Source organism: Rhinatrema bivittatum, chromosome 1, assembly GCF_901001135.1.
Source record: "Rhinatrema bivittatum chromosome 1, aRhiBiv1.1, whole genome shotgun sequence".
NCBI lineage: Eukaryota > Metazoa > Chordata > Amphibia > Gymnophiona > Rhinatrematidae > Rhinatrema > Rhinatrema bivittatum.
Window position 1 is genome coordinate 151,683,431 of NC_042615.1, and position 25,785 is coordinate 151,709,215.

Here is a 25,785-nt window from a genome sequence, read left to right on the forward strand (position 1 = left end):
AAGTATTGTGTGCAGTTCTGGTCACCCTAAAAAGATATAGCAGAAATTTGATAGGTTATGGAGCAATTCTCTTATGAGGAAAAGCAAAACAGTGTAGGGATCATTAGCCTAGAGAAGAGACAACAGAGGGTTATGCTAGAGGTTTATAAAATCATGAATGGAATGGAACAAGTTATTTACCCTTTTGAAATAATGCTAGGACTATATGACGCTCTATGAAACCATCCGGTTGCAGACTTAAACTTGCTTTAAGATAACATTTCTTCAGTTAATGTATAGTTTAGATGTAGAATTGGATGCTGGAGGTTAGCTTGGATCTAAAAAGGTTTGGATAGATTTCTGGAGGTCAGATCCATTATTAGCCAGGTAGATTTGTGGATCGCTATCTCCAATTTATGGAATCTACTGAGTAATTTCAAGTGACCCAGATTTGCAAGTCTTAGAGGATATATGCTGAACTGAATGGTCCATTGGATTGACCTAGCATGGCATTTCTTAATTTTATATAAAATCCGATGTTAAAGTAGCATAAATATTTATTTTGTTTCTGCATTAACAACAGCTAGATATTGCACTGACATATGGAAGGAATTGGTATGGTACCTGGATCAGGTCTTTCACTTCCCAGGAGAGTCTAGGCTGGGGATTCTGTAGAGGCAGTTCTCATATCCCCTGGGTTAAGGAGTTTCAGCCAGATCTAGGGTCCATATTAGACAGATTCTGTTGAGGGCCTGTCATTGGCTGGGCTGACTTGGGCGGAAGATATTAAAATAGGAGAAAAACCCTGTGAATGAAGCCCAATAGAGGGTGATTATAATTGAGCCTGATGCCCAAAAAAGTAGAAGGAAAACTGCTGGAGAAAAAAATCTGCTGATTAACGTTTGACTCTTGATAGCTCAATGAAGCATGCTAATTATACTAGTTCAGATTACATATATAATTATATTTTCTGAGATGTTTCTAAGTTGTTAGTTCAGGAATTGAAATTTCTTTAGAAAATTAAGTGGCAGAAAAAAGTTTTCCTTACTTATTTCTTGCTCTTTTTGGCTTGTTTTGGCTATCTTATGATGTTCCTCTTTTTTGGTCTTTTCTGTATTTTGTCTTTTTTTTTTTTTTTTTGTTAATTTTATATATCTATATCTAGACGATCAGATGATAAATTCTATCCTGGTTCTATTTGTCAGTGATTGATCACATGTTGTAGTGAACCAGGGATGAAATATTCCCTGCTTAAGGCTGGTCAGAACAATCTATGCATGGAACACACTCTCAGAGAGAGCTGAAAACAACTTCTTATACTCCTGCTGTGGCATAATACATACATTCAGAGTATTCCATGAATTGTGAATCCAATATGGGTTTGTCTTTGTTTACAAAATAGACTGTTTACAAGTCCTATCCACAAGAAATCTTCACAGTAAATGCATATCCTTTCATGGTTTTAGACAGTTATATAAGCGATAATCATATATAACTCCATATGGCAGTACTAGGAAAAATGCAGAGGACAACACAATAGTAAAAGGGATGGAATGGCTCTCTTATGAGAGACCTAGCAGGCAAGGGTTGTTCAGTGTGGAAAAGATGGAAATCCCCAGCTCAGTTATGCTATTCCAGTTCAGGGGTTCTGGCTCTTCCCAGAAGCTGGCACCAGGGAGGACTCTTGAAAGGAAGATGTTCTGCTGTTAGGACTGCACTGACCTCCTAGAGGCATTATGCAGTCCTGGGCTGGAATTCCTCATGATGGCTTTGGAGCTGGTTTGGTGAGATGTTCATTCTTCAACTTCCCTACTGCATTCTGATTCTGAAAACATAAGACCATGAACCTCTAGGGGTATCTATGCACCTACAAAGGGGGTCTCCTAACCTAATGCTCGAGGGCTTCTGCATAAACGGCCCAATCTTAAATGGCCGGCGAGTGTAAAAAACAGGGGGTTACGCACACAGCTGGGCCTTGTGCATGCTGCATGGCTTTTAGAAGGGGCCCAGCCATGCTTGTAACCCTCGTTACATGCCTAAGACCCAGGCTGAAGAAAAGGGGTGGTCCTAGGGGCAGGGAGGGGCAGTCCGTGGGGCAGAGTGCTATGGTTTTGAGGTGTTGGAGTGGATTCTTGGGTACTGCGGTGATGGCCACTCCCACAGGGAGGAGCCCTGTGAGGAACCACAGTACTAGGATAGACTCAAGACATGCAAACACAGAAGATTTGTCTTTATTATACAGCTGAATGATACCACCAGAGGTGGCAGTAGTGAGGTGATCCAGTAGAGGCATTCTAGGGGCCCTCGGCAGAGGAGACCCGTCCCACAAAGGTAGATGTAGGCAGCACACGGTAGTATAGGGAGTTCCAGATGCAGGTTCCCAGTGCTGAACTGTAGATGAGACAGACTGACAAAGGTTAGATTACTCACTAATAGGCCGATACAGTAATGTTCGCGGGAGAGCGGGCGAGCGCCCATTCTCCTGGCGCGTGCGCAGGCCAGTGTCCTGTGCGCGCGATTCAGTAAACTAAAATATTTAAATTAGGGCCGGTGGTAAAAAGAGGCGCTAGGGACACTAGCGCGTCCCTAGCGCCTCTTTTTGGACAGGAGCGGTGGCTGTCAGCGGGTTTGACAGCCGACGCTCAATTTTGCCGGCGTCGGTTCTCGAGCCCGCAGACAGCCACGGGTTCGGAAACCAGACACCGGCAAAATTGAGTGTCCGGTTTTCAACCTGCAAGCCTATTTCTAATATTTTTTTGGTTTTTTTACTTTTTTTAAACTTTCTGGACCTCCGACTTAATATCGCCAAGATATTAAGTCAGAGGGTGCACAGAAAAACAGTAAAAATTGAATAAGGGGTAAAGCTAGCGTGTCCAAAACGTGTGTCCAAATGCAGGTTAACAGTACGCTCCACCGGAGCACACTGTACTGTATCGGCCTGTATGTTGGTAGCTGAATTGATGGAGAACCCAATAGGCAGAAGTAGTTGGATTGCAGGCACCAAGGCAGGGAGAGCAGGCCCTCGAGGAGCGAGTTCCTGGTATCCCAGATAGGCACCTGAAAGAAAGCAAAGGACCCCTGAGGTCGGGTACCCAGGTAAGATAAATAACCCCAAAGGGCTGAGAGAGCTTCCAGCAGCAGCACAGAAGTGGCAGAGTAGCTTAGACCAGAGGCTTTCCAATCCTTGCTAACTCGAGTTGTTAGCAAATGAAGGGCAGGTTAAATACCCGGATGGTGTGACGTCACTCGAGGGGGACGCCCCCGAGGTTCCCGCCATGACATGGATAAAGACGTGGGTGGCATGGGTGCGCACACCCTAGGAGGCCCTCAGGAAAAACATGGCGGATAGCCTGGCCATTGCCGTTCCGGGGACGCCGGAGAGAGTGGCATGAAGACGTGGCGGCAGCCATCTTCCCAAGGCTAGAGGAGAGAGCAGGAAGAAAGGTGAGGCACAGAGGTCGAAGCTGTCTGAGACCGACAGACGCAACACAGAGCTGGAGGTGGCTGGTACAGCAGCCATTTGCCACTGTGCTAGGGGATCGCGCGCCAGCAGCCTGCCAGCGTGCGCAACACAACTTATGCCAGCTCAGGAGCTGGCATAAGTTCTAAAACAAAGTAAAAAAAAAAAAAGGTAGGGCCTTTTAAGGGGTTGGGGAGGACAGGGGAAGAGGGAGGAAGTAGGGGCAAGGGGGTAGTGAAGTTCCCTCCCAGTCCGCTCCTTAACTGGAGCGGACTGGGAGGAAACTGGGGAAGACCGCAATACGTCACCATGGGAAAATTGCATTTTTCAGCCCCCACCTTGTGCGCGCCACCCCGAATTTTATAACATGCGCGCACATGGACACGTGCACATATGTTTTTAAAATCTACCCCACAATGAACACCATAATCTATTGTGGACGATTATGATACACCGATCTCCCAGTGCTGATTTATACAGGACTCTTTATTGCTAAATACCAATCAGGATTCTTCAAGTGAAAGTGCCTGGACACTGCTTCCAGAAATTTACAGGAAAGGGAAAAAAATCTATGTGAAGAGAGCTTTGTGATGGCTTTGATGAGAATTCCAATGCCAACAAGCTAAATCTATGTGGGAAAAGAGTGGCACTGGAAGAGCATGCCAGCTTGGAGACTCCTGTTTGGGAACCATAACCTGTGCAAGAAAAAAGACCATGGAGTGGTGTTTTGATCCAGGATAATGGGATAGGAGACAATGTCCTATAACAGATTGGTAACTGGCTAAAAAGACAGGAAAAAGAGAGTAGGACTAAATGGTCAATTTTCCAAATGAAGAAAGGTTAATAGTGGAGTGTCTTAGGGATCTGTACTGGATTCAGAATTCTTTAAAATACTCTTTAATGGTCTGAAAAAGGGAGCAATGTGTGAGGTGATCTAATTTGCAGATGGCCAGAATGTGAGAATTTGCAGAAGGATTCTTTTGAAACTAGGAGTCTGGGCATTTAATGGAAGATGAAATTTAATGTGGTCAATTGCAAAGTGATGCATATAGGGAAAAAACTAATATGAATTACAGATATAAAATGCTGAGTTAAATATTAGACATTAGATATGTACAGAATAAGAATTTTCTTTTTGGTTTATTCATTTGTTTCATAGGCATCACCACTTGGTGATGCCTATGATTTGTTTTATTCATTCGTTTACCATTAAAGTCAATGAGGCTATTTTGAGCCTATTTTGGGCTCAAAAATTGGGGTTTTCTCATCAATTTTATTGAAACCTGGGGGAAGATATCATCAAAAGGGGGAAAGAACTCCAAGATATCAAGACCATGGAAAAGTGGCATAAAAAGTGCCCTATATAGCCTAGGGCATTATAAAGGGGCAAAGAGGTATTAGAAGTGACAGAAGTTCTCCAAAGCACCGTGAAAGGAGCAAATAAGCAACAACATAGAAACATAGAAATGATGGCTGAAGAAGACCAAACAGCCCATTCAATGTGCCCAGCAAGCTTTCACACTTATTTTTTTTTCTTATACTTACTCTTGGCCCTTATTAGTAACTTTTTGGTTCTAGTTACCTTCCTCCCCCGCCATTGATGTAGAGAACAGTGCTGGAGCTGCATCTAAGTGAAGTATCTAGCTTAATTGGTTAGGGGTAGTAACTGCCGCAATAAGCAACCTACTTGCATGCTTATTTGTTTACCCAGCCTGTGAAATTCAGTCCTTGTTGGTTGTTGTCTGAATATAAATCCTCTTTTTCTTCATTCCCTCTGCCGTTGAAGCAGTGAGCTGCGCTGGATATGTAATCCAAGTGAAGTATCAGGCTTAATTGATTCAGGTTAGTAACCGAAGTAACAAGCAAGCTACACCCATGCTTATTTGTTTACCCAGACTATGTAATTCAGTCCTTGTTGGTTGTTGTCTGAATATAAATCCTCTTTTCTTCATTTCCCCTGCCATTAAAGCAGAGAGCTATGCTGGATATGCATTGAAAGTGAAGTATCAAGCTTATTTGGTTTGGGGTAGTAACCGCTGCAACAAGCAAACTACTCCTCCACTTTTTTGTGAATGCAAATCTTTTTTTCCACATTTCCTCTTGCCATTGAAGCATAGAGCAATGTTGGAGTCACATTAACCGTGTGTATGTTTATTGAATAAGGGTATTACATGTCCCTCAAAGGAATCTCAGGTCAGCCAATAAAGCACTGCTAACCATACCCTCAGTCAAAACAGCAAAGTTGACCCAAGTTAGAGAGAGAGCACTATCTTTGGCAGGACCATTATTATGGAACACATTACCACTTGAACTAAGACTAATGAAAGAATTAAAACTCTTCAAGAAAAGCCTAAAAACTTGGCTTTTCAAAAAAGCATTTCACAGTGAGAGCGTTGAATAACAACAACAAATACTTCCAGCTGAAAGTCACCTATATATAAAAAGTAGAATTATTTTATTTTTTTTACTCATAATTAAATATTAAATAAACAGTATACACATATATGATTATCCTGACAATCATATAAATTGTAACCTCATCCCACTTCTCATTTAGAGTATATTATTGATCTATGTAACCGTAAATATTGGCACACTATGGATAACCTAGAAACCAAACCTATTCGTGCCTAAATGTAAACCGTTGTGATGGTACATTACTAAACGACGGTATAGAAAAGTTTTTAAATAAATATTAATCTCCAGGTAGTAGCTGTCATTCCTACAAGCCACCCCCATGCCTCTTCTCTTCATTCACTTCCTCTAGACTTTATGGATCCACAGTATTTATCCCACGACCCTTTGAAATCCTTCACAGTTTTGGTCTTCACCACTTCCTCCAGAAGGGCATTCCAGGCATCAAGAATGGGAAGAAGACCCCAAGGCTTCAAAAGGGAACACTAAAACAGCATGAACCCTCAAAGGTAGCACAAAAGCAAAGTGGCACCAAGAGTGGCATCAACATCCTAAGACACCATGAAGGGGGAAAAAAGCAGAAAAGGGGGGAAATAATCCTCCAAGGTACCAATAAAGGGAAAAAGCAGCAGGAAGAATGGCATTAACAAAGAACCATGAGAGGTGCAAAGAAGCCTGCCCCTCCCCCCCACTGCCCAGGCTTTCTCTGACAGCTGCACTCCTTATTGTAGAGTAACTCCCTCACTTCTGGAGGGACACACCCTGCCCCCACACACAGCACTCATAGCCAATTCTGGCATCTTTTCAAAAGGCCACACCCTGTTCAGCACAACTTCTTTGTATCACTATTTTCTCTCTGTTTTTTTGTATAAAGTTAAAAAAACAAACAAACAAAAAACCTCGTAAAAAGCCCTAAATCCAGATGGAGCTTGCCTCCTTTGTCTGCAAAAACTTTAAACCTACCTTCCAGGCCCCACAGACCACTCTCTGTTTAAAGGCAGTTTCAGCTTTTTGTTTTTCCCCTTGGGTGCTCTTCTTTGATCCAGTAAGATTTTAACTTTCAGTGCTCTGCAGCCCTAGCAGCACTACTTTTCTTCTGTACCAGCCCCATTTCTTAGGCAGAGTTTACACAAACTTTTCTTTCTTTTCTGCTCTGCACGTGTGTGCTCTCCAAGCCACACAATTTTCACTTGCTTTAGTTCTTGTGCTCTTCTACATACTTCTAAGAGCACTGCCTTACCTCCAAAGTTCCTGGCAGGCCACACCCAGCATATTTTCTTTCACTTTTCTCCCCTGTAGCCTTTTTTGTTTTCTGTGGCAAGCTTAGACAAAAATCCCCAACCAGACACCATATGTGAGGATGGCTGAGCAAAACTTCACTCTGGAGTCAGGAAACATGCTGAATCCAGGTTTTCTTCTTGCAACTTAACTTTTATTCACATAGGCAGTCTACTGATATATTATTTGCTGTTTATCTTTGCAGTGTACTTACAATTCCTGACCACAGAACTCTCTCCCTTTGTAGGAGTGAAGATGGACCAGGCTAAATGCCTGGTCCTGCACATGCAAAAAAGGGGGAAAACAGGGTCACTTCATTACAACTCCTACAAAATTCAGCCACCTAGAATTGTCTTGAGCATATTATCCCAATTCAATATCAGCTCCATTGGTTACCCATAGAGCAAAGAGTCAAATTTAAGATTTTAAATTTTGTATTTAAATCATTACAAGAGAAAGCCTAAGTTTTAAAAGTTATTGTATATGGAATATAAATATGTTAAATAAATGAATGGTAAACATAAACGAACGAGACAAAGTTTATTGGTTTCATTTGTGAGACCACTCCATTCATTTTGGGGGACCATGAATGAAACCAATATGGGTAAGGGAGATCTTACATTCCTCTCACCTGTGGAATGAGGATGCCAACCCATGGCACCATTGAGAACCTGCAAGCTGGTGAAGGAAACCTAACTGAATCACATGTGACCCTTCATCTGGCCAGACTTTGACAATCTAAAGAAGGGGAAGAAGTGTCTGAAGACTTCTAAAGTATGTAGGTCTATCTGGTACCCTGTCCCCTACACAGGCTGCAAAAGCATCAATGGTACCTGCCCAACTACTGTTTCACATGTCTGGATGAATGGGGCTGGCGACTTGCAAGGACCGTGAGGGCATGTCATGGTGATAAATCCCTGGCACTGTGACTGCCACTATCTATATACATTTCTATGAATTCAGTTCATAAAGTAAAAAATGATAGCTAGTATGGTCAGAATTAAAATCTCAAGTTTGCCAAGAACACGTAATTTATTAAGAGTTTTAATCAAAAATAATTGATTACATATTATATAAATATATATCAATTGCTCTAGTAATTCAAGGCGGTTATGTTCAGTTATAATTCACACTGTCTAAACTGGCACCACAGATCATTAAATAGAAACTTTGCACAGATTTGTTAATTCACAGATATTACCGGCCAATTATCACCTAATTAAGAGTAACTTCAGACCTTTTTAATGTAACTTTGAAGTTAAAGTCCTATTTCTTACCACTCTGATAAATTAACAGTTGAAGCGCTATACAGGTTCTGTCCTTCTGCTGGCAAAGTAGCTTCTTTGCTGGTCATGAATGCAGGTGTCTTTTAGCTGGGTATAGGTATTTCAGGACATTATCTGCAGGCGACTCACAGGAGATCAGGTAAGAGATGCATCAGCCTCTGGTGGGAATGTCAGCACTCAGGGTATCATTGGTAATGGTGCACTGCTAGATTCTTTATGTGCCTTGACTTTTCTAGTAGCCAAATTGTTATAGTCACTTCAGTGCATATGGATATAGGCCATGGACAGGTTTTGATTGGCAGACTTTTCTGTGGTTGTTTTATAAAAGTGAAGGGTTTGTTTTTGCATATTGAACTATAAGGTGTTAGGAATATTTAAAGATAAGCAGAAATCCAACCAGGGCCCATGCTCTTTGCTTGAGGCAAGGCCACAAAGAGAGTCTGGCATGTGGCACTTTTAAATAGTTTATTGCAGCTTGGGCACTTTTTTATTAGAAGCACATAGCAATAGTATATCAAAGTATGTAATAGTCCTTGCTTTTGTCTTCCATCTTATTTGCCTCAGAGAGAAAAGGCTCCTTTAAGGCATGGTCTGAGAATCGTGGCTTGAATTGTCCCTACATCTGATTATGGTTATTTCAATGAGGTAATGACACCTCAGCACTGGCTGGAGGGTGACAGGCATAAACTCACTGAGGGACTAGGTGGTGGTAGGGAGACCGGACAGATGGCAACTGAGTGAGACTGGCTTGGTGCAGGAAAAAGCTTTGGCATGGACTGAGGTGTTCCCATCCTCAGGCTTCTCAGTAGCTTCAGTGCTGTCCTGCCACCGTGACCAAGAAAAGTACACCATTATCATAGCCCTCGCATCACAAAGAGCTGCTGGCAGCACTTTCGTCCTCAACACCAGTGGCAGGTGTATGTGGGTTTTATGCAAACAATAATTAGCAAAGTTCTCACACTCTAATTCATTGGCTAGCTGCCTCATGTCAGGTGGATCAATTACATTTTTACAATTTCAAATAATTCCCCTGGACAATTCAATGAGGTCTGTATCTGAGAAAAGAAATAGGTCTCTTTAGCAACCAAAAAGGCCCATTTATAGGCTAACTGACCCTCTTTAATTTCTCTTCATTGCACAAGGTCTGACATTAATGCCAATGACTCTCATCTTGGTGAGATTTTCTCTTTAATAATACCAGTTCCGATGTAAACTAGGGAACGCATGTGGTTACTTTAGCAGGGCTTCTACTCTAAGAGAAGCAACTGCATCCAAAGCAATGGCTTGGTTAGAATGAACTAAACACAACTAAAGAAGTCACATTGTTGGGATTAATACTCTTTTGTAGAGAAGTGAATCGTGTGATCGATCGTCTTAACGATCGATTTCGGCTGGGAGGGGGAGGGAATCGGATTGTCGCAGTTTGGGTTTTTAAAATATCGTGTAAATCGAAAACCGGCACACTAAAACATCCCTAAAACCCACCCCGACCCTTTAAAATAAATCCCCCACCCTCCCGAACCCCCCCCAAAATGCCTTAAATTACCTGGGGTCCAGAGGAAGGGTCCCGGTGTGATCTTTCCCTCTCGGACCTCCTTGCGTTGTAGAAATGGCGCCGGCGCTACCTTTGACATGACAGGTCAAAGGTAGCGCCGGCGCCATTTCTACAACGCAAGGAGGTCCGAGAGGGAAAGATCACACCGGGACCCTTCCTCTGGACCCCAGGTAATTTAAGGCATTTTGGGGGGGTTCGGGAGGGTGGGGGATTTAGAACTGAAGTAATGCTATATATACAATGCACTTACAATGAAAAAATGTAGTTGCATTTCCAATAAATTAAAATAAACTCTTGCTGAATATATTTGTGGGTATGGCTATGCAAATTTGTGTATGAGAGAGTCTGCATGTAATTTGTTGAAACCATAGGGGTAGATTTTATAAATCTGCGCCCTCGCGTACTTTTGTTCGCGCACCAGGCGCAAAAAAGAGTTTGCGGAATTTTAATAGATATGCGTGTAGCCGCGCGTATCCAATATAATCCGGGGTCGGCGTGCACAAGGCTGCCCAAAATTGGCAGCCTGCGCACGCCGAGCCACGCAGCCTGCCTCCATTCCCTCCGAGGCCGCTTCAAAATCGGAGCAGCCTCGGAGGGAACTTTCATTACGCCTCCCTCCACCAGCCCTATCTAACCCCCTACCTCTTGTTGTACAAGTTACGCCTGCCTGAAGCAGGCGTAACTTGCGCGCGCCGGGCCAGCCGCCGGCGCGCAATTCCCAGGCCCGGGAGCCGTTTCGGAGGCCTCGGCCACGGTCCCAAAAGGCCCTGGGCTGGAACCACGGCCCCACCCCAAATGACGCGCCACCGTGACACGCCCCCCAGGAAAGTCCAGGGACTTACACACGTCCCGGGGCTTGCGCGCGCCACTGAGCCTACTCAATATAGGCTTGGCGCGTGCAGGGGGTACTTTGGCCAGGTTTTTGGGGGGTACGCGCATACCCCTTTGAAAATCTGGCCCATAGGGCCTGATTTTCAAAAGCGTTTACATGCTTAAAATTGGGTTTTACATTTCAAAATACATTTTACCTATGTAAGTGGGTTTTTGAAAATTGCTACAATATATGCCATTGAATTGTCCATAGGATTTACTCGCATAAGTGCACTTTACGTAGGTAAATGGCTTTTGAAAATTGCTATGATGGTAGTTACATTTAGATGAGTAACTCCTTTGAAAATTACCTCCTTTATTTTTATCATTATTTTGCTCTGTTTTTTTCTATCAGGTATTTTTAAGATTTAAACATTGATCCATTACAGGATTGTTATAAATACTGGAGTTCAAACTTACTGACCTGAAATAGCTTCTATATGCCGATCCTTATATCATAATTAGATAGTGAATAATCTGTTCATAACTCCTTTCATTGGGATTCAAGACTGATGCATTTGTAGAGAACTATAAAGTGTTTTCTTGTGGCATGTTGTGCAGTGATTATTGAAATATAATGATCCATTAGGTCTGAGAAATGTGATATTGTACTTCCTGCCAGTTTCCTTAGTATGGCTATTGTGCCAGAACTGTAAATAGCTTTAAGCAATTAGCAACTTTAGACTCAGGGAGGAATGAGTTTAAGGTTATATTCTCCACTACATTGAGTTTGAGAATTTTTCCATTTATTAAATACCTTCAGTAGCCAAAGTTCACCTAGCAGAGCTGTGGTTCAATCAGTACTCTTAGCTGTGGAACCTGTCATCCCTTGCTTGGCTCTTAAGAAACATATTCTTGGTGCAGAACTGAGCCTCTTCATAGTCTTGTGCTTATGAAATCCAGAAACTAGTATAATGAAATGTGCATTCGTTTGTGACAAAATATTTCCTATTTCGTTGCGGTTCGGGAGTCCCCGAAAATGATAGGAAAACCCCACAAAATTTTGTGTGGTTTTCTTATCGTTTTTGGAGGTGGTGGGGGGGGGGGGGCACATAAAAAAACCCAAATCCACCCCAACCCTTCAGATTTAATTAATTACAATCTTCTACCCTCCCCACCCCCAAACTTGCCTAAAGTCCCTGGTGGTCCAGCGGGGGTCCTGGGAGCAATCTCCCCCTCTCGGGCCGTCGGCTGCCACTAATCAAAATGACACCGATGGCCCTTTGCCCTTACCGTGTGACAGGGGCTATCGATGGCTATTGGCCGGCCCGTGCGCTGTGTTGGATTTAAATATTAAAGGGGACTGGGAGGGAGGAGGCGTGTTCAAATTGAGAAAAACCTCTGATGCAGAGCCAGCTGAAGAAACTTGTAACACTCATTAATGTGAGCAGGAGGGCTCACAGGGGACAGTGTAGCGCAGCATCTAGCTGGAGCAAGAAACTTAATTAAAGGAACCAAAAGCTGTTAACCACTGCAAGTGAAAAAATGATTATAAACACTAAATTTATAAAAAGCAATGATAATAAATGGAGAATGGTGCAGTGGAATGGGAAAGGAGGGAAAAAAAGAAGAATGAAGATGAAAAAAGGAAAACAAGACATGGGGAAAAAAGGGAGGAAGGAGAAGATAGGGAAAAGAGAAACATGCTGGGGGAAGAGGTGGGGGGGGGGAAGGGGGAACATAAGAACATAAGAAATTGCCATGCTGGGTCAGACCAAGGGTCCATCAAGCCCAGCATCCTGTTTCCAACAGAGGCCAAACCAGGCCACAAGAACCTGGCAATTACCCAAACACCAAGAAGATCCCATGCTACTGATGCAATTAATAGCAGTGGCTATTCCCTAAGTAAACTTGATTAATAGCAGTTAATGGACTTCTCCTCCAAGAACTTATCCAAACCGTTTTTGAACCCAGCTATACTAACTGCACTAACCACATCCTCTGGCAACAAATTCCAGAGCTTTATTGTGCGTTGAATGAAAAAGAATTTTCTCCGATTAGTCTTAAATGTGCTACTTGCTAACTTCATGGAATGCCCCCTAGTCCTTCTATTATCCAAAAGTGTAAATAACCGATTCACATCTACTTGTTCAAGACCTCCCATGAGGTGATCTTAAAGATCTCTATCATATCCCCCTCAGCCATCTCTTCTCCAAGATGAACAGCCCTAACCTCTTCATCTTTTCCTCATAGGGGAGCTCTTCCATCCCCTTTATCATTTTAGTCACCCTTCTTTGTACTTTCTCCAGTGAAACTATCTTTTTTTAGATGCGGTGACCAGAATTGTACACAGTATTCAAGGTGCGGTCTCACCATGGAGCGATACAGAGGCATTATGACATTTTCCGTTTTATTAACCATTCCCCATTCCCTTCCTAATAATTCCTAACATTCTGTTAGGTCATACCAGGTCAGTTTTCTCGTCTCAGTGGTTTCCTTTCTGTTTTACATCCCCAGTAGCAGCTTTTCAGCTTGTTTCTCTTTATTTCACAGGCTTTCATATTTCTGGCAGTATAATCTGTAAAACCTATAGACTCGCCAATTTCTCCTCGTAGATTGCTGCATTTTTCAAATCAGTATTTAAGACAGAGAGTGCCGCCATATTGTGTGATCGGCGTCGGCATCTTCGCAAACACTCTGCCCTACTTCATTAGAAAGGGCAGTTTGACCAGGTACTGTTTTTTCCTCCTTTTCAGTTGCACATGTCCTTGCCTCCTTGCCTCATTTTTATCAATTTTTTCACCGCCCTTTCTTGCATATTTTTCATTCCTTCTTTGGTAATTTTTTTTCTTTGTTCCTTTTTTTCTGGTACTTACACAGCAATCCACTGCCCTATTGCTTGCCACCTTCCCACTGTAATTCTCTGCCCAGCGGTGATTTTTCTCTCTTTAATTTTTTCTCTCTAACGTTTTCCTGTTTTACATTACAGTGTTCTTGTTTGTGGTCTGTAACCCTGTTGGGCACTCACCCCTGACTTTCAGGAATTCCAGTTCTGTAAGTTTTCTATGGTTAGAAAACTGAGTCCCTGTGTTAGGGGCAGCTTTAGTCATACAAGCAAATTAACATGATTATGCACCTTGCAGGATTTCATCTTTATTTCTCATATCAAAGCATCTCATTCTTAATCTACCTGGGCCATATCAAATACACATAGTAGGTTATTTATTCACTTATATTCGTGGTTCTTCTGTCTGCTTGTCATTAGCTGTGTCTAAAAAAGCATTTTTTTTCCATTCTGTCTGTTCAAGCATTGTATTTAACAATTTCTTTCATTCTTTTGGAGGCTGATGTGAACTTTACTTCTGAATACCTATCCTTTATAGGCTACATCATGCTAGCATTTTTTGTCTCATGTTGTACATCTAACTTTGCATAAATGGCATTCATTTAAGTCATCTTTTTATATGCCAAAATTTTACAAGTCATTTTTCTTAAGAGGGATGTTGGGTTCTCCCTACTTCTTATTTACACATCATTTTTCATATTTTGTTTACAGACTGTGTGATCACTTTTGCTCCAAGGGTTCTCCCTGAGAAAGCCGGATCAGGCAAAACAGGGCCTTGTTGTGGGGTTTACACAACCTGGACAATTTGATCACAGTCAAAGGGAGACTTACCAGATTTTGAATTTATGATAAGGTTTCTTTCACTGCAAGCTTTGCAGGTGCTATGAGTAAAACGCATGTATAGAGATCTGTATAATTGACATATGAATATGTATACAAACATATTATGGATTGTTCAAGTCTATGTAAAGGATTAGTGGTATCAGAACTTTTTATTATATATTTTTCATGTGCTAGATTACTCTATTACTTATTATCCATTTGTTGTAACAAAAAGGGGCAGAGAGAAGGGGGACGGGCCTACGAAAGGCCGCAGCTGTTCGCATCGCGGCGGTGCAATTTCGCCAGCAGCAATGCGGCCGGCTGTGGCCTTTCACACAAATAGTGCCACCATAAAAGTTGGTGCTATTCGCCGTGCTACTGCCAGCGATAATGTTCCTCACATTATCGCCGGCAGTGATGCTGCGGCCAACTCCTCCCCTCCCGGTCATTTACTTCCTATCGCACGCGTAAAGGCCCTTTTCGCGTGTGATAGGGGTTTTCGCTATCACACGCGATAAGGCCCTAACGCATGTGATAAACCTTTAGAAAATACCCCCCTAAGGGGGTCATTTTGTAACGCTTATCGCGTGCAATAGCATGCGGGGGGGGGGGGGGGTGGAGTTGGGGCGGAGTCAGGGCGGAGTCGGGGCGGCGAGGAGGCGGATTCAGCAGTGTCTTCACTGGTGACAATAAGGTAAGCCACGTTATTGTCGCCAGTAGCACACTCAATAGGACCACCTTTACGGTGGTGCTATTGGGTGCGAAAGCCGGCAGCGAAAACATTGCGGTGGTGTGATGACTGCCGGCTTTCACAGGCCTGCCCCCCCTTCACACCCCCGCCCCCCCCATTTCGCTGGATTCACCATTCTGCGATAGAATGGTGAATCCAGGCCTAAGTTAGTTATTTCAGATAGGATCAGTTTTTTCATTGGTATAAAACTTGATGTGATTCGGAATTGTGTTTTTTTTATTCATGCTCATTTATTTTATTTCATTGTGTGGTATATATTAAAGTAGTTTTTCAAATTTTTGCAATACTGCCTATGTACTCAATACATCAGTGGTTTTCTTCCCTTACAGGGAGTTTTTTTAGTGTGTGTGTGTGTGTGTGTGTGTGTGTGTGTACAGATAGCTGCAGCTATTAGCTCCATTTTGGAGCCGTTGTCAAAATGTATTGATGTATTTTTGAGATCTTTTGTTAAAAAGATTCCCTCATGGGCAGGATTCATTACACATTATTAATATTTTGAGATCTAATAAATGTAATATTATTGATATTACCTTAGAAACTCTGGATATTAGTATCTTTTATCCTTCAAATGGAGGCCATAAAGATAATTAGGGATACACTAATAGAAGAAAGGATCATTTAAGGGTTCCTACAGAATTCATTTGTGAACATGTAGAGATCGCATTGTTGAAGAATATCTTCAAATTTTAGGAGAAATTTTATCAGCAAATTAAAGGTAGGCCATGGAAGCTGACACAGCAAATATTTATGTGACTGATTGTGAAAGTTAATTCTTGCAGATTACCCTATAATGATTATGTTGTACTATAGAAACGGAATATTGACACTATTTTATGTTACCATTAAGTCCTGGGTGTGCCATAGTAAGCTGAGTATAGGTTAGTGAATGGGAGGAAGATACATTCAAATTCAGCCCCTGCATGAGATGCTTTATAACAGCTCTCTCCCAAGAGTCTGTGGGCAGTCCTTTATGGTTTTTGGAGAGTTAGGAGGTAGTTAAGGAGCGTTACCTGTTTTGTATTTTCCAGCCCAGTCAGAGGAATCAGACTAACTTAGCCGTGGACCCCGACTAGGGTCAGGAGGCTCTTTCTTTCCAGTCTACTCGTTAACTGGTTGGGATATCCCACCAGGCTGTTTTCAGGTATTTGGCATGTTTTGTGGTAGGCCCAGGTGTCCAGGAAGGCTCCTTTCTTGGATTCAGGGCACAGGGAATCCTGTGTCTGGGATGCTTAGGGATAGGGACCTGCCTATTAGAGGTGGTGACCCGTTGTAAGGAGCAACTCCAGTGTTAATCTTATTGGAAAAGGACATTAAGTTAAAAGATCCAGGAGGAAGATTGTTTTTGGCTGTCCCTTCCTTCCTGCATTGGAGCAGGGTAAGTCACTTGCACCAGGGATCCCTCCCAGCAGGGATCTAAAGGAAAGACTGTGTCTGTGAGAAACCTAAAGGATCCTGAAGATCTGCTAACTATGAGTATAAGAACTGTAAAGACCTTTGAGGACACCCATCTGGAGTCTTCACCCCCTGGGGAGAGAGATTTTTGGACTCTCTGTGCAGGGACAGGGATTTCTACAATTTTGCCAGTTCAGAATGGGTCTCCCTTACGTCCTGGAGATACTCTGCCCACCTAGGAACTCTAGTTATCCAAGCCTTGTACCCTGATATAAATTATTCCTGCACAGATAGAGAAAAAGGATTGTAATGACAGTAAAGAAAGTCTGTGGTGCTGCTGGAATCACATTTATTGTGCGAATTCTCATCAGCGTTTGATAGTAAAACTTTTAATTTGGACACTAACCCGGTGAGTCCAGCGTGTTTATTTGGGTACATGGCTCACACAGTGAAGAAAATTGCCCATCTGCTAGGGATAAACTAAAGGTGGTCAGATACCCTGTACTGGGCCTTGAGAATAAATCTTTCCTCCATAAAAGTGATCAATGCCTTGGGGAAAGACCCATGGAGAAGAGCTAGCCAGAGTTTACAAATTCTTCTATGGCCCCACTCTTGCAGGACAGGCAGACTGGGGTGGGGTTACATTATGGATTGGGTTATAAAGGGATGTTGGGCTAGGTTGGGTTGGGTTATGCAGGGATGTTTGGTTACTAGGATATCCCTAATGAATATGCATAAGATATTTGCATATAGTTGAGGCAGTGCAAACATATAAATCTCTTGCATATTCATTAGGTACAGCCTGAAAACCTGACCTTTTGGCAGCCAGACCCAATTTGCAGCTCTTGAGGTTGTAGTTTGACACCCTTGGATTAAAGGATTGTACCATTACTTATCCAGCTCAAGGCTAGATTAGCTTTCAAAAATGTTGAAAATAGTTTTCCATGGACTACTGAGAGAATTTTTAGCAAAGTGAAAAATGTGGCATGCAGAGAAGCATTGTAATGGAATGTTCTTTATCTTGCTTACTCTCTCTTCTAATGCCATTATGAACAGAGCTACAAAAGTTTAAGATAAGGAATCTCTTGGAGACATAGATAAATAGAAGATTTCATCTAGAGGATGATTTAGTAAACAAAAAAACAAAAAACTTGAATAACTGCTGGATCTAGTACCACCAAAGAATCTAGAGAGTTTTTTTTAGTAGTAGATGAACTGCAAGCATATGTTAGGCCAAATGGAAAATTAGTCAAAACCAAAATAACATGCTGATAAAATTTACACACTAAACATGGAAAAAAACCCGCCTCCTTAGTAGTTTTTTCACAGAAAAGAAAAGTGGTAAATATTTTTACATTGTGGGGCCGATACAATCCTAAGAATATGTAAAATCATAAGAAAATGCCAAAATGGATCAGACCCAAAGATCTATCAAGCCCAGCATCCGGTCTCCAACAAGTTCCATTGCAGGTTACAAGTAACCAGTAGATCCTAAAGAATAGGTTCAATCCTTCTAGCTCATAACAGAGAAAAGCGTGGCTTCCCCAAGTCTACATGGCAAACAGTGATTAATGACTTTGTCTCCCGGAACATGTCCAAACCTGTTTAAACCCTAGCTATGCAGTTTCACCAAATCCTCTGGCAACAGATTCCACAATTTAATTGTATGCTGAGTGAAAAGATTCTCTGATTTGTTTTAGAAGTGCTACCCATTAGCTTCATGGAATAAAGAGAAATGACCATTCAGTCCTACACTCCATTCACTCCATTTTTTTTTATCTTTCAACCAGTTACCAGTCCATAATAGGATATTCCTCTTATCTCATGACTCTTTAATTTTATGATGTCCTCTCATGAGGGACTTTGTGAAATGCCTTTTGAAAATCCAGATACATATATCACTGACTCACCCTTGTCCACATGTTATTAACCTCCTTAAAAAAATCTAACAGATTTGTAAGACAAGACTTCCCTTTGCTAAATCCATGTTGGCTCTGCCCTATTAACCTATGTCTATCCAGATGGCCAGTAATTTTGTTCTTCAGAATAGCTTCTGCCATTTTGCCTAGTACCAACAAAAAGCTCACTAGTCTATAAGAACATAAGACTTGACTTAGTGGGTCAGATCAAAGGTCCATCAAGCCCAGTATCCTGTTTCCAAAGGTAGCCAAGTCAGGTCATCAGTACCTGGCAGGATCCCAAGGGGTAGATAGTTCCTCAGATCACCCCAGAACCCTTTAATAAAATGTGTGTTAGGATGGCCACCCACTAATCCTCAGGTATCATTGGTAATTTGAATTAGAAGTTAGAGATTACTAATAATAAGTCTGCAATTTCATTTTTTAGTTCTTTCAGATCTCTGGAGTGTATACAATCTAGACCCAATGATTTGTTACTCTTTAGTTTGCTAATTATCTCTATTATATCTTTCCAGTTCACTGAATCATCACCTTCAAAGAATGTATCCAGCATAAGTAGCTCCCAGATACCCTCCTCATTAAAGACCAAAGCAAAGAATGAATTTAGTTTTTCTGCCATGGCCTTGTCTCCCTATGCACCCCTTTTACCCCTCTATCATCTAGCGGTCCAACCAATTCCCTCACAGACGTCTTGTTTTGATATATTTGAAAAAAGTTATTTTGGATTATCCCTCTATGATAATCTTCAAGATCCTTTTGTCCTGCCTTATTAATGTTTTATATCTAACCTGTCAGTGCTTATGCTTTTTCTATTTTCTTCATTTGTATACACCTCCAGTTTTTGAAAGATGTCCTTTAGCTTAATACTCTCTTTTACCTGATTATTAACCATGTTGACAGTTGTTTAGCTCTTCCTACCTTTTCTAATGCATGATACACATCTCAGGCTTCCAAGAGGGTGTTTCTAAACAGGGTTCATGGTTCATGCAACTTTTAACATTTGTAACCATTCCTTTGATTTCTTTTCTTTTTTTTTTATTTTCTATTTATTCAATTTTACAATAATTTCAAGAATCACTTGAATTGAAAAATACATACTTTGCAGCTTTAAACAACAAAAAGAAAGAAGTAACAATTAGAACAAATATTTCTCCTGTAGGATTAAATATTACACTAAATTTTTTAGGAAAAAGGAAAAATCAGCTACAGAGCATATAAATCAAGCCCTCAAACGTAGGTTCAATATGTACACAATCTCAGGAAATTAAAAAAAAAAAAAAGGAAATTAAGATAAAGGGGTAGCAGTACAATTTTTTGATAGACAAGTTACACTTCTAGAAGTGCATATTCAATTTACACAAGTAGAGGGCACCACTTTATCCTTCTTACTGGTTATAAAGGGAATTAATTGAGAGGGTTGAAGAAAAATATAGGAATTACCCTGACATTTAATCAGGCATTTACAGGGAAATTTCAACAAAAATAACCCTCCCAATTCCAAAATCTGAGGTTTCAGAAGAAGGAATTGTTGTCGCCTCCTCTGCGTCACTCTCGCAAGATCGGGGAAAATCTGGAGTCTACAGCCAAGAAAAAATTCAGTACGGTGGGAAAAATATTTTTTAAAAATCCACTCCCTATCAGATTCCATCAAAAACACCACAATTAAAGTGCAATATTCTCATCAGACTGCTCAAGAATTGCAGATATATCCAAATTAGGAGTTTCTCTGGGTTGCAAAATCTGAAAATTGTCAGTCAGTTCCAGTTTTTTTCATCGGCGAGGTAAAGTATACTTTTGAGACAATTGGAAGTGTTTCTTCAGTTATTTTGAAGACTTCCAACATGTATCTTCTCCAAAGTTCCTTAGGAGTCAAATAAGATACCTTAGGAAAATTTATACATCTCAAGTTTCTTGCCCTCGCCTGATTTTCCAAATTCTCTATTCTCTGCTGGATCACTTGATTTTCCTTAATAATATTACATTGTATATCCTTGAAACTTTCCAGTTTTACCACCAAAGATTGTAACTTTTGAATATGTTCTGCCACTTCCTTTTCAATGGTTGCCATTTTCACTTCCAGCCTTCCCACTTTATTAACTGTGGTTATTATTTGACGAGATATATTATTGTTAGTCTCTCTTATTGCTTCCCATATAGACTCAAGGGTAAAAGTTAATGGCCTTACCAGCTCACAGGTTAACCCGATTCCTTCCGAGTCTGCAGGGGTTTGTTCTGGTGTTTCCCTTCCTTGCAATTGCTGTACCACTTCATGTGAAACTGCTTCCAGCTCCCGGTCCAGTTGGTGTTGCGCTGAGACTCTTCCCCCCGTCACCTCGTGCTCCGGAGAAGTTTCCTGGTAGGCACTCATCTCCAGAGCCTCCGGTTCCTCCCGCATTTCGACGGTTTGTTTCTGCGCTGGATTCTCGGGCGGATGTCTATCTTCCGGTGAGGATAGAATTTCCTGTTCAGGGACGGCTTTGGACTCTTCCTCCCTCCGAACATCGTCCAGCGAGCTCATCGCCGGGCACTCTGCTCCCCGGCGCAGATGAGCGTCCATTGGACCAATGACTGCAGGAGTCGAGGAGGGCTCCAGAGCTGACCGCTCCCTCACTCTCTTTTTGGGGCCAGAATGTGGCATCAGGAAAAGTTTCAAGGTAAATTGGAGAGAGACGCTCATATGTGTCTTATCTCTGCGCCATCTTGGACCCTCCCTTTGATTTATTTTTCTAACTAATGACCTAATTTTCTCATAGTCTTCTTTTTTTAAAGTTAAAGGCTACTGCAGAAGTTTTCCTTGATGTCCTCCCTTTAGTGATTATGTTAAATTTTATTACTTTATAATCACTATTACCAGTTGGGCCCATCACTGTTACTGCTATCAAATTCTGCATTGTAGTGAGGATTAGATGTATTCTCCCCTTTCATCAGTACCAGGACTGGCTGCTCCATGAAGCAGTCATTTATAGCATCTAGAAACCTTTCCCCCCTATCATGTCCTGATGAGACCTGCAAAACCTGCACATTAATGGCATTGTGAACATGTCAAAAGTAGCATGTTATAAAATCGGGCATAGATTTGCTCGCGTCTTGTTGCGTGAACAAATCTATGCCCGTGCATAACTTTAAAAATCTACCCCTTTGTGTGGCACATCAGCCTTAGCAGGGCAGGCAATGCGGACATTGAGAGGACTCGTGTGGTCAAAGAAGAGCTAGGGAAGTACTTAAAACCACAACAGCCTCCTCCTAAATTTTATAATTAAGGGAGAGAGGGGATAGAGACATACACAAACTTGTCTCCATGGGCCAGTTCATGCTATATACAAGTGCAGGAGAAGAGAGAAGTCAATATGATGCAGGCCGTCAGTTTGGTTAGTGATTTTGGAGTTTGAGCGGAACTCCTCCCACTTGAAGACATTTTAAAAATTTGCATACGCATCTCGTGATGTGTTATTTAATACATGCCCTAACGCAATTTGATGAATGACCCCCTTAGCTGGGTAACTTATGCTGCTAAGACCAAATATCGCTACTTACTGGCAAAAGTTAAGTGGCTAAGTTCCTCCACCCCGATCTGCCCACTGCCCACCCAGAACTTATGCAGCTAAGTGGCACCATTGAACATAGGTGCATATTCAGCGGTCACCCAATTAACTGCATATGTTACACTCATAAGGCTATATAGTGCTGAGTGCACTTTGAATATTGATTTCAATAAAGTTAGAATTGTACTAGAATAAGGTTTACCTAGTTGCAGAAAGACAGTGTGAAACAAAGAAACTGCCAACTTAATTACTACTCAAATATTGAAAGAAAAATGTGCTAGGGATATGCACACAAATTTTTCAGTTCATTTGGTTATTTGCTCAGTCCCTTTTTTTGAAACATTTTTTGATTCTGTTCATTTGTTTTTGGAGTTTGTAAGTAATTTCCTTTTTACACACACAAAATTGTATTTTATGCATGTAAATTGTACTTACGCACATACAATTTCATTTTATACTTGTAATAAAATTACGCACATGAACCCTGAACTTGACAAATGAATGGACATCTCTAGTATGTACGGAAAGATTAGTTTCAGAAAATAATTGAAACCTCACTATTTTCAAATGGCCTTTTTATTATTTTCTTGTCCTATTTTCATGTACAATTTATTTGCTCTGTTTGTATTATGATTTATAATATGAATGATGTTTTATGTATTGCAGTTTTTATCTCTTGTTATTGTAAACTGCATAGCATGGCTTCCCTGATATGGGTGTTATAAATGCTTATAAATAAATAAATTACTGGCAAAAGAGAAGGTCCGATGATAGATGAAATTCTTGCAACAATAGAAAACTTTGGAAGACCTATTTTATGCAGAAGATCTATTGAAAAGTAGCAGCATAATTAATATATGAATTATTTCTAACAGGAAACATTTTTTTTTTTACTAATTTCAATAAAACCTTTTGTTTCAAATGGATTTTTTTTTTTGTAAAACATTTGGATTATAATAAAATAAAAAAAGAACCAAAAAATATTGATGATGACTTAAAACAGGGGTAAGACCATCATTGTTTGACCCAAACTACATGCACATTTGCCATACCCAACCTAACTCCACCCCAGGAATGCTATGGGGACAAGTGGGCTGTCTGTGTTGCCATAGGACCAGTAGATTGACATTATTTCCTCCTTTTCTCAGGGTCTCTACCTCATAGCGAAATTGCCCCCATTTGCACCACTTCACTCAGTGAGTGCTCCTGCTGCCTCTTGTGGTGACCTGGCACTGTGCCTATTCCCGCTGAGCATCAGATGGTAAGGCATCCTACCATGTCCCTCTCATTTCTGGCTGCCGGTACTGTCTGTAAATAGAGATGGGGGGAAAGGGGAGAAATCTTGTCTCATTGACATCTGTCCTAAATTCTACCTTTATACTATGTCCCTTTTAAAGAGTGAAACAAATACTACACCTTTAACGGCAACAGCTGATTGATTTTTGAGATGACATCAATGAGAAGAAGAACAGAATTGCTGCTCACAATGCCATTACGAAGCACCCTGTGGATCAGTAAAATGCATACAGGGGCAATACCAATTTCTATACTGTTTAATCAATAATGGAAAAATGCTGACTGCTTCACCACTGCCATATTAATATTCTGAATAGCTCTTATCTTACAAAGAGCTGTATTGTGCCATTCCTAAAAACTATTTTTACTAAGCTTAAAAGTATGTGTGTGTATGTATGTAATATGTGCAATTCAATTTGAAAACAGAAATGCATTTGATGTACAAGGACAAATAAAAATAAATTAACAATCAAAAATGAAAATATACTGTAAGTAATTCAATGTCTATTAGTCCCAAAATCTAGGAAGATCCAAGGGAAAAATTTAATACATGAAAAAAATCCAACCAATCCATCAAAAATATATTATAGAAAAAGGTCTCAGGGAAACCATATGTACATTAACAGTTACACATCCCTACCCCAAATTAAAATGGAGATCTGCTAAACCGAGGAGGCTGCCCCATTGGCAGCATTGTTTCTTTACTTTGCAAGAACAAATCTAACTCTATAAGGTCAAGGAAGATGTACCTCTCATACTGATATTTCTAAAGGACTTTGCAAGGAAGTCTAAAATTAATTTATGTCCCTAAAGTCCAAACCTGTGGGTGATATTTCAGAAATAGCTTAGCTTTATCTGAGTGGTTCAAGAGATGTCTGGAAAACGAACATCTTCTCACCCATAAATAGCTATTCCCTGTGGTGAAAATAAATTCAGGACTTGGTTGCAAAAACCACCAAGGAGATGGCAGAAGTAATTTCTGCATTAGCCGATGTCCTTGAAATCTGAGAAGACTAAAATATTGAACAAAAGTAAAGTTTCATCAGGCCCATTCTTCCACTTATCCTGAGGCAGGAAATAAATCCTAGATGTTGGCAGATATGTCTATGGTGCTTTTTTCAGAACTTCAGTCAGCTATTTTTAAAGCTTTTCTTATGTTGTTCCAGAGGAGATCTAGGGAAATACATTTATAGTAATCTTCTAGGTTTAAGGTAATTTTCCAGAATTTTTGTCTTAAGCCATAGGCATGTGCAGCAGGAAAACAGTTGTTTCATTTTAAAATTTGTTTTGTGGGGACCCTAAGTAATTTCTTGAGTTTCAAAACAAAAAAATAAAATTCATTTTTTAGTTTGATTCGTTTTCATTTTCTGTTAAAATCAATGGGGGAAGCATTACAGGTAATTTTCAGCCTATATTGGGCTCCAGAATAAAGGTTTTTTAATTAATTGTTTTAACTTGTTGGAAGAAATCAACAGAAGGGGGGAAAGAACTCCAAGGTACTTAAAAAGACTGAGGAAACTGGAAAGTGGCACCAAAAATGACATGAATAGACTATGCCTCTGAAAATGGGCAAAGGGGCACCAGCATTGGCAGGATTTCATTAAATCACTGTAAGAGAAGCAAAAAAGCAGAAAAAGTGGGAAGAACACTCAAAAGCTCCAAAAGAGGACATCTACATTAGTACCATGAACCTTTTATTGCACTTCAAGTGACAAATTGACACTGAAAGTGACATTAGCATCCTAAAGCAGCATAAAGGGGGAACAAAGCAGAAAAAACAGCAATAAAACCTCCAAGGCAGCCACTGAAGAGCTTTGAAGCAGCAGAAAGAGTCACTTCAAGGCTCCAAACAACCATCAGAGGTGCAAAGCAGCCCCCCAGACTGGCAGGGTGTTAGCTCTGGGGTGCAACAGCAAGGCACAGTGGCAAAGGAAACTCCAAAGTATAAGGAATGAGCATGGAAGCAAGGCAGAGTGGCACAAAGGCTTCCAAGGTGCAGAATGGAATTTAGACTTTCTTATAGAATGGATTTGTCAAATGTAAAGGTTCTTATTACAATTAGTACATCATAATCACTTCTCTAATGACTGTGGGGTGGCTTTCCATGCAAAATCCGAAAATCAGGAATTGGAACAGCTCCGTGATGGGTGAAATGGGCTCTAAATAAAGCATCTCTCAATACTTTTCCTGCAAAACCTCCCCATAATTGGTAGACTTTACACCTTCACCAAACGGAAGTCTAATAATACTGAAAATGAGGTAATCTAAAAAGATACAAAAACATATTGCAAAGCAAAAATATTCAATGCCCAAAAAGACAATAGCTTGTTAAAGAAGGACCATTATACCACTCTTTGGTTTTTGGAACATGAATTATGTTCATTAAGACCAGCTAGGTCACACATAATCATTGGTTCAAATATTAATATATTTAT